We start from the raw sequence: 10,859 nt of genomic DNA, 5'->3' as shown, positions 1-10,859 counted from the left end.
CCCAAATTATTGAAATAACATAAACACGACAATTGCTTGGATATACATTTATTGGTTATGATTGTGAATATGGAGATAGGCTAATTTAAAACAAATGATTTGCATAATATGAAGAATAATATTATATGCTTCTAATAAGAGGAAATGATAATTCTGTGACGGCTAAACATAGAGGTTAGCAGAACTACCATTTAACAAAGGTTAATTTGTGTTATGGGTTAGTGACACGCTTTTCTATGTTACGTTGATAATTTTCTTAAATCAGGCTCATAAAATAAAGTTTCAACAATGTAAAACTACAAGGTCAGGGAATGCTATTCCTGACCAACATACGTACAACAAACAAAACACAACAACAAACAGCAAAAAAATAACCTAATCAGGTATTTCAAGTTTCATCCTGTCCTATAGTTTGATGTCAGTGTTAAAATGTGTTCCATTACTTAATGGTGATAAAGGAGGCCAGTCCTGTCCGTGGCAGGTGCGCAGAGACTTGGAAAACTTCTTCTTTGAAGTCGGGGTAACAACATGTATCTTCCACTTGGGTCCGGCCGCAAGGGAAATACGAAGGAAAAGTATGTAGATACGTGTTCCTCAAACAGCTGTTGATCGGAAATAAATCAGCTTGGTTTATTTCATGGATGGTGGCAGGCCAACTCAGACAGGTCTCCAGCGAGGTGCGAGTTGGGAATCGCAGCAAAGTCCGGCAATGTCCTTTAGGAGATGTCTCTGGTCGGTTAGGCAATGCCTTACCTCAGAGCAAAGTTGTTAGGTTTTTGGATGCGTTTTATGCTCAAAAGTCACTGACGCGACGGAACCCCACGTGTAAGCTCTGTAATGTGATTGGTGTATTATTTTGGCCACACAAACATTTGATTGGCTTGTGATATTGGAGCGGTCAATGAAACATGGATAGATAGACCATTGATTACTGTGTTAATGTTTAAACGTATTAAATCGATCTCCCCATTCCTCCAAAAAGGGGGTGTTCTTGCCCCAAGCTGATGCATAATTGATCAAGCATAGAGTTTATTGCAGGGTCACAAGAGGAAAGGGACGTCATTATGCCTTGGTTGACCAAAAAAGTAAATGATGTTGACTCAGCAGAGAGTCAGTCCTGTGGTTAGGGAGCCAGAGGCCCCATAGTTCCTGTGTATAGTTAAACATTTTTACAAGCCCTACTACCTCGGATAGAATCTGAAACACACCGAGCCAGTGCAGACTGTGGCTAGTAGTTCCATAAAGCCACATGCAGTTAGCATTACACCACCAGTGGATCGGGCGCATCTGGACTGCACGCCAAAGCCATACATAAAACATCTTCCTCCGACTCCACTGTATGTAAGCTTAGCTTTGGTCTGTGTTGTGAAAATAAGCAGGCCAGTAACACCACATGTTTTGGAGGAGAATGCAGATGTCCGAACTCTTCCAACTTGGAAATGGGGGATCACCTATGTATGTGGCAATGTTGAAACTATGCTTTAAAACAACACCCCAGAATAATATCATTCTGTTTGGGCTAATGAACAGTCCCCAACCTTCATACAGCTGGTGGAGCGGATCCTGCAGGGCATCCCAGCTAGAGCCTGCACCATGTATTTGGACAACATCCTGGTGCATGCCTCCAGCTTCAATACAGAACTAGGTAAGCTGCAGCTAGTCCTCCAGCTTACCTCAGGCTCAACCCTGCCAAGTGCCAGTTCTTCAGGAGAGAAACCAGCTTCCTGTGCTTCATTGTGGAGAGATACGGGGTCGCCACTGATTCCAGCCAAAGTGGGGGCGGTGAGAAGTTGGTCCACCCCCTCCTCCTGGAAGGAGGTCCGCAGCTTCCTAGGCCTAGCATCATACTTCAGCCATTCCATCAATGACTTTGCTAGCACTATTACCCTCTACACGTACGCACCAAGAAGCACAGCATATTCCAGTGGTCGCCTAAGTGGCTGCAGTCCTTTAACCGCCTCTGCACCACCCTGGTCACAGTTCCAGTTCTTGTCCTGTTGGACCCTGCCAAGCCTCTTGGCTCGCTGCTCTGGACACTGGCCTAGGTAGTGGATTTTGAAAGGGCAAGGACTTTGAAGGTCTGCAACAAGGTAATTTCTCAACTTTAGAGGGGGGAATAGTGTAGCAGTGGCTAGTAGAGTTAGGGAAATTAACAGAATGTTGCTGTACATGACCACCTGCGCTCAGTCAACCTAACCTGCATAAATAAAGGTTCATATTTAAATAATAAAATAAAATGAGTACACCTAGACCTCTTAGCAAGTTTTAAATCTAATGTTCTGGTTTTTGTTTAGGCCAACTTGTTTTGCTTCGTTCCATCATTTTAGCCAACTAGTAACTGGGAAAATAGACCACCCCCATATCACCTGCACTTGCACAAAATCAATAAATACATTTTTGGCTGCCTTAAGGTAGAACATATTCAATGCGCCAAACAACCTACAATAACACAAAAAAGATTACTTTTACTTTAAAATATTCTTTCCTAGACACAACTTTCTTCAAAATAGCCTCCTTTGGATTTAATCACAATTAAACAAATTATTGGAAGTCTATCCAATCATTTTTCAAATGGGGATGGGAGGGAGGTGGAGGGATAGTTAAACTGACTGAAATCTTCTCTAGCTTAAATTCTTTAAAACCACAGGGAGCCTAATACCATTGGCCTGTCCTGTCAGTAAAACAGGCACTAAAGCTGAAAGAAATATGGCAAAGAGGAAAGTGTTAGGCTTAGATGTGCAGGGCCAAGTAAACATATTGTATCAAGGTTATTCCCAGTGAGAAATAACAAAGAAGCTTAAGATTTCCAGGTGCAGTGTTCAGTACACACTCAGCTGGGCCCAGCTGGTGGGCAGTAATGTTAACAGGGAAAGACCAGGAAGATCAAAAGGCAGTAGACCAATATCTTGTGTTGTCTAACAAAAGAAACCGTTGTAAAATTGCACTGCAACTACAGGCAGAACACAATGCAATTAGAGAGAAACCAGTTCCCCTGACTACAGTGAATGGCAAGTATGATCTGCTGGTCTAAAATATTGTGCGTCTGTCTTTTCCCATTCTTTTTGGTCCAGTGTTGATGGTTCTTGACCAACTGAAGTCTTTTCTTCTTTGTAACAGTATATAGAAGGTTTTTTTTTTTCAGATACACACCCTTCTTGCAAAATGCATACTTTTTGCATCCTTTTTCCACCTCCCACTTTGCAAAATGAGTGGATAGACTTCCAATAATTAATTTAATTGTAATAAAAGCTATAGGTGGCTATTTCAAGGAAGAAAAAAAAAGACAAAAAAATGTCTAAAATTATTAAGTAAAAGTAGTCTTTTTGTGTCATTATTGTAGGTAAAAATAGAAAAGAATGTTTGTGAATGTCAATAAATGTGCATGTACAGTATTAACTGAATTCTTTTCTACCTAAAGTTTTTATTTTATTTGTTAAAGTTACCATCACGAAGATTTCGGTTTCGTTCTCTTTGGCGGTACCGATGGCGAGAAGCAGTAATTGCACGTGTGTTTTTGGACCTCACTTCCCATAGATCCAACCGGATCCAACCAGTGTCGCCTGTGTTACGTCAGTCAGTTGGCACCTGGGCCACGCCAACTATTACACTTATTATTTACTGAATAAAAAATGGTTGTTATACAAGTAACGTTATGTACATACTCATTCATTGTCTAACATTAGGCTAACTTAAGCTGTCTTTACACTGCCTAGCTGGGTTAAAATGCTGTAGCAGACCTGGGGTAGAATTAGTGATGATCAATTTCCACAAACTAGCCACCTTTTGCTCGGTATGAACATCTTTACACTGCAGAGAAGAATTCGCTGTGGCTTGTGCAATTATGTATCTCGTGCATCATCATCGTGAATGATTGTTGTGTGATATTTTTGAAACAACTGCCTTGTTTCTGGTTTTGCTAGCTAAACTGTTCAAGAATAAAGCTGAGCTGGGTGTTAAATTAGCAATCAGAATAAGAAGAATAAAACAAAAACAAAGGAGATTTCATCAAAAAAGGGCATCAAGTCTGAAGGAACATATGAGGAAGCGTAATAAAATAATAACAACGCTAATATATACTGCCGTATTCTTTTATTTAGTTTTCTCCGGCTTGACATCTTTACACAGAAATCAGACCTGGCTCTGCTCCACCTATACCCCGGCTTATATCTTGATGAACTTGATGGCAATGTAAATAACGGTAACGTTAAGGTCAGTTAAGATCAATGATTTGCAACGAGATGAAACGGTTTTAGAATGTTGCAGAGAAAATTGCAGCTGTGTGAACTGGTTAGTTGCAGAGCCTCTGAAGCCGTTGCCTAGGGTCTCAAAAGACCCACCTTGTCAAATCGCCAAGTGCAGTTTTAGAACGTTTACAATCAGACCTCTTTGAATTTTGCAAGTTGCATCCAGTCTCGTTGCGAATCATTGATCTGAACTGGCCTTTAGTTAGCTACATTGCAACGCTGCAACAAGGTAGCATTGCATTCAAGAGACGGTTTGCGAGGTCGGTACCGGTCGGTAGCGTTAGCTAGCGTTTTTTCTAATTGTTAGCTGACATTAGATTGTGTTAATTACATTAGTTAGCTAACGCAACGTTACCTGATAAGAGAGATGGATACTGTGCGCAAAGTTGTCTAAACCAATGTTGCCTTTATTGACACGGTCCGGTAGCTAGCGTCAGCTGTGCAAATAGCTATGTAATTTAGTAACGTTACATTGTCATCAAATGTAATACAAAATCTACATCAACAAATAATATGACCTCTCATGTTACACAAAAACTTATTAGGGTTCCATAACCCCCCCACCTTTAACGCTAGCAGACACCGGAAAAAACAGTACGCCGCTCACACACAAGTGAGTTGAAGAGCAAGTCTGCTGCGTTAGCTCCGCCTACCCTCTCTGGCGGACCAACCACTGATTGGTGATGGAAAACGCATGTCACGTCGCGGGTAGGGGGAACCCAAACGCAGAGGGAAAAGAAAACACAAGCAGGCAGGTACATCAAAGTCAGGGAACAAACACAACTCGGGAACAAACACAAACAGGTAAAAAAACGCGGGCATGTATAAATGGTCTGAACATTAAAAGGCAACAAACACAAGGAAGAACAAACGCAAGGAACCAGCACCCGAGTCAAGGGAACAGAGAACTTAAATAGACAAGGGGTAACAAGACACAGGTGAACTCAAAAACAATCAAACCAGAAGGAGGGGATAACAAGACACAGGTGGGAACAAAGATGGGATAACGAGACAACCAATAATACAATTAACAGGGGGGGAACAGGACACAAAACAGAAGTGCCGCCATCTGGCGGCCCAACAGGGAAAACGCAGACAGGAACACCGGAACATGACAGAGGGATTAGTAGAAATTAGTAAAACTAGAAATAGGCAGGAAGTAAGAAAAGCGAGACTGGAAAGAAGGGGGGAAACCACGAAAACCCGGAACCACCCGAATAGTGAAATCACACAGGGGAGTACAGGGGAGTGAAGCAGCTCAGGGAACACAGACACAGAGACAGTACTGGGGAGACAAGTGACCGGAAACACAGACTACAACAACGCATCACTATCTATGCGCCGCTTGTGATTTTTTCCCGGGAATGTCGCCACAGACACCCAGTTCTTTCATCAGAAATTATTATAATAATATAAATTAATATAATAATAGGCTCAATCACCATTGTGTTACCTAATTCAGAGATAGATAGTGACTTAACAGACATTTATTTTAATGAAAATCTTTTTAGATTATTACTACTGTATTAAGTACAGGTGGCCTAATACTTTTGACATGCACAGTATATATCCCTGTGTATTCCCACAGTTGCACCAGGAAAGCTCTCCCTGCTTCTGTATATGGTAGTGTGCTGTCCCTTCAGTACCTCTGGCGTTTGAGTAAACTGATTGGGATGCACGGCCATGGACAACGTAGTAATTGTCACTCATTGGCAATTGGGACAGCTGACACCCGTCGTCTAATTATTCCACCCTGTAAAAAGTTCCCAGGCATAAAGGTGGAGACCTGTGTTCTACATGGTGAACATGTGAACTTGCCTTGTATCTCTATAGACTTCCTTTATGTTCTGCCTTTTATCATGGCACATTTTTATTTTCATGTCCTTACTTTGTGGATTATTCTTTATTTAAATTAATTAATAAAAGGTGATACGCCAAATATTTAGCTCAGTTTGTCTCATCTGTTTGCCATGTAACTCAGTGACTACCCTTGCACTGTGCCAAACAACATAAACTCAAGATTTTTAGCATGTCACCATTTGAGAAAAATGGAAATACTAAACATGCAACAACAGCAGTGCTAGCTTTACTAGAGTGCTAGCTTTCCTAGTGCTAGAGATGATTTTGTGATTCTGATTAATAATTCAACAACCTGGAACAGAGACTGGCAAGGAAAGAATTGTGAATGGTGCAAGCTGAAATCACTTTAGGTCACGTGTCTTATTGGTGTCTCTATATAATCTAACTGACAGAGCATTTCTAATATCTTGTTTACTTTTCACGAATGAACTTTGCACATTCTTTCACATAATTAAAATTATCTGCAAATGTGTCACTTAAATAGCATTATCAGTAAATACCAATAGTTCTGGAATTAAATGCCCAACTACACGATGGGATTTGCATAGGGTACGCACACATCTTGTCCTGTGATAAAAGTGTTGCTAAAAATGTAGCACTACCACATGCCATTGCTACCACAAGATTAGATGAAAGACAAGTCCAAAAGCGCATTTTAACTACTGTATTGTGTAATGATTAGGTGTAACATCTCACACTAAAGACAATACATCCCACACTATAGTGTCTTTTGTCCCTATTCCATTGCGTTGGTGCATTTTTATGTCTTTCCCAGGAGGTCTCCAAAGATAAACAGCCCAGTTCAACTTCAGCCATTTGGGAAACAGAAATTTTTAAAGGGAAATGGTATAGTTGCTGCATTAACCACCAAGGTACTAAAACCCTGTTCATGCACAAAGCAGGGTTTTAATGGGGAAGCAATGAAAGAAGACCTTTAAAGGTCTCCTTAGAATGTTATCAGAAGAACATATTTTACAGGATGTTTTACATGACAAAAAAGAAGAAAATTCATAGTAGATATTTTTGTTACCTTCACAAAATGTATTTTGTTTAAATGAATTATTCTGAATAAAAGTAATGATAAGGACACAATATATTTTAAACATAAGGCTTTCACTTTCAAACAAATCAGAAAAAAGTGTGCACATTAGGGCAAGCAACTCAAAAATGATCTGTAATTCCACACATTTCTTAAAAGTAACACACTCTATTAAACATAATTAAATGAGTTTAAAGGTAATTCAACATGTGCCAAGTACATGTTTCTGCTAATTCTATGTTTGTGGGGCATACAAGGAAAGATGTTTTGTTTATGGACCACCCTGGATGAGATGTGTGAGTTTTTTTAATGGGGCCTGGGTGTCCTACATTAATGTAGCATTTATGGAAACCTATTTATAGTTACAATGCTGTCACAGTTAGTTCTGTGTTCAGTCACATTTTTGTGAAGTGTCCATTGCTGCTACTATGACCACTTTAAAATTGGTATAGGTTAAAATTATTTGCAACATGTTGTGTGTGGGTGTGTGTGTGGTTGTATGTCATCTTCCTCCAGGTCTTCAGATAGAATGGCACCTTTCATCTCCAAAAGCATAACTCCAGGTGATGCTAAGGGTGGCTGGGGGAGCTGCTCAAATTTCTCTTTACAAAGCTGCATAATACTGATGAGTAGCAAGCTCCCATACAGCTTACAAAATCCATTGTGAATATGAGTACATTTTGCTCTACTCAATCATGGATGTCAATAGACCAGAAATTAATAATTTATTTATTGATTTATTCAGAGAGACCATACGATGCTGTCATGATGATATGGTCAGATGAGTCATCCTTCACCATTCTCGATAAGTGTGCGAGTGCATGTGTGGCATACACTAAGAGAACAGTACAGCCCTGAATGCTTGACCACTACAGTGAGGGGGTCTGATGGCTCTGTTATGCCGTGGGGGGCGTGTTCCTGGCATGGTTTGGGTCCACTTGTCCCCTGAGAGGAAATGGTCACTGCAAATCAATACAAAGTTACTCTAAGTCACCACCTTTATCCTATGATTAAACATTTCTATACTGATGGGAGTGGTTTCTTCAAGGATGACAATGTCCCCATCCACAAGGCATCAGGGGTCACTGAATAGTTTGATGAAATGATGTGGATCTTCTGCAATAGCCTTAGTAGTAACCAAATCTCAACTGAATTGAACACCGGTGGGAGATTTTAGACCGACATGTTAGACTGTGCTCTATACAACCACCAGAAAAACACCAAACATCTTTTGGGAGAATGGTGTTCCATCTGTCCAGTAGAGTTCCAGGGACGTATGTTAGTATCACAGTATCACAGTTGCAATGAAGCTGTTCTGGTGGCTCGCAGTGGCCCAACACCATACTTTTCTCCATTAGTGTAACATATTTGCTACACCAGCTCAATTAACATGGAATACAATGGGATACAAATAAAATGGCAGCTTTGTCTGGTAAAAATCAATTAGTAACCATACAAGTTCTTTTATAAGCTTGGCAACTAATTAGGCTCCAACATGTGACATGCAGGGATTTAAACTTGTACTTTGATGGTTATCCTCCAGGGGTTTCCATAGGCTCTCCAACGGCACAGTCAAGTGGCTATTCATACAACTGAGTTTCTAATTGAGACTTTAATAAACAATTAGTTGATCTAATATGGGGAGACAGGAAGGAAAGTGAATGTGTATGGAAGCTCCAATGCCATGAAAAGCATGTCTTTTTGCCAATGGACCTCACTCCTGCTCCTGGAGAGCTGCAACTTCTACTGATATTCATTGCTACTCAGCACGAGTGCAAACGATAGTCAGTCAGTGAACTAGCAGTTCACGTTCGCGAACGAATCGTTTCACGAAGTGATTCAGTACACTCTGTTCACCCAAAGGATCGTTCGCGAACGACACAACACTAGTCTCCCGCTGCTACCGGCTACAGCAGCAAGCCTCCGCATTATCACCACGGAGAGAGTCACCATCCGTGACTGTACTGTGTCATGTAATCACGTTATATGTATGACATTAAAAATACAATTATGTTCAGTTATCTTCAATTTATGTTTCGCAGCAAAACGAATATGCTTAGCTAGCATATCAGCTTGCCAGTGAGCTAGGTAGGCTATCCGTGGTTAGCTCAGCTCAGCATATGAACCACAGGGCTATCACGCCTGGTTAGCTCGGATGCATTCAGCAATTGAACCACTGAGCGTTGACGTCTGCTACTGCATCCGCGTTTGTGGTGTTCACTTGCTGAGTGACTCTAGCTGACCGATCGTTCAAATCACTTCTACCGAATAAAAATTAACACTGTCAGCGGTGATTAACAAATCTACCAAGTATTTTAATAACTGATCTGCAGGCGTGTAAATATGACAACGCACTTTGTACAGCAAGTTTTCCAACTGGTGCACGAAGACAAAAATAATGTAGCCTACACTGAATTTCTATTATTATTATTATATTTTTCTTGTAAATCATCAAAACCAATGGAGAAAAGCCAATATACGTAAGGAGCCCCCAGGGCCGATTCTGAGAACCACTGTCTTAAATGCCTAGCTTGTCGGTCTCTTAAATGCTAAAAACATGTTCCTTTCTAAATGCCAAGATGGTTAATTTCGTTAAATTCTGTGTGTGTGATTTCATCGTGTGTTGTATGTTATTCAGCAAATGAACCTTGAGACTCTTAATTCGCTTCGTGAAACTGAAAAAATGTTTATCCCAAAATCGGGATTATAGTAGCTTTGTCACATGCGTCAAGCATGGCCCAGGTAGACATTTACGGAATGTACACGACTGACAAGCCGTCAAACACGTCTGACAGATTGAATGTCTGCCGGTTAAGGTTAGCTAGCTAGTCAAATGGCTTGGTAGCCGAGGTTGCGAACTGTTTTAGCATAGGCTACTGGACTACCAAATATAGCAAGCCGATTACGCTTTCTGCCAACTAATTATTTGGTTAAGTAGGCTAAAGGAAATAGTAAAAATGACTCGGCTACCTTAAGAGGAGGATTATTTTATGGTCGTCTAGTGCAGCTGTAAATAGCACACGCCATAATGAAATCACTACGAAATGGGATGCCTGCATTTTCTGACTTCACACAGGTGGACCGTGGCCGGAGCCGCAATGTCAAGGCCAAGAGGCGCCACCGCCCACCCCAGTGACCATAGACTGTAGCCCCTACTGTAGCCTAGTCCTTCGCAGTAATCTGGAAGTGACGCAAGCTATAGCCTACCTCATTGGTCCAGAACAAATATTGGCACTGTGCCCAAATGACGCAATAAATCATGAAATCGACCCATGGACAGTCATACGACGAATAAAATACACCTATTATGACTATTTGTTCTTGTGAGAAAAAATTATTGACTTTGTATTTTGATCGCATTTGTACCGTAGACTTACATGGAAAACGGATATGAAAACACCTATACTGGAGCCATCCGTAGTGGCGCTAGTGAGCAACCAGGAACTACAACACCAGGAAATGAGCTTCAAAAACGAAGTCTGGTTTTGCCGCTTGGTCATGACCAACGCCCATGCCAAACTTCAGCCTCCTGCGGCGAAAACTGTGGCCGCCACGGGGTGGGGCCAGAGGGTGGGACACTCTTTGTGGACCAACCGACCGACCGACAGAGCTAATAAGGTTAGCTGACCTTACAATTCATACATGTAGGCTATGTGTTTGTGACAAGTGGTGCTTTGTTTCAAGCTGTTTATTTAACGGGTAAACAGACATGGAAC

Source organism: Anguilla rostrata, chromosome 1, assembly GCF_018555375.3.
Source record: "Anguilla rostrata isolate EN2019 chromosome 1, ASM1855537v3, whole genome shotgun sequence".
Classification (NCBI taxonomy): Eukaryota; Metazoa; Chordata; class Actinopteri; order Anguilliformes; family Anguillidae; genus Anguilla; species Anguilla rostrata.
This window is presented reverse-complemented; position numbering follows the sequence as displayed.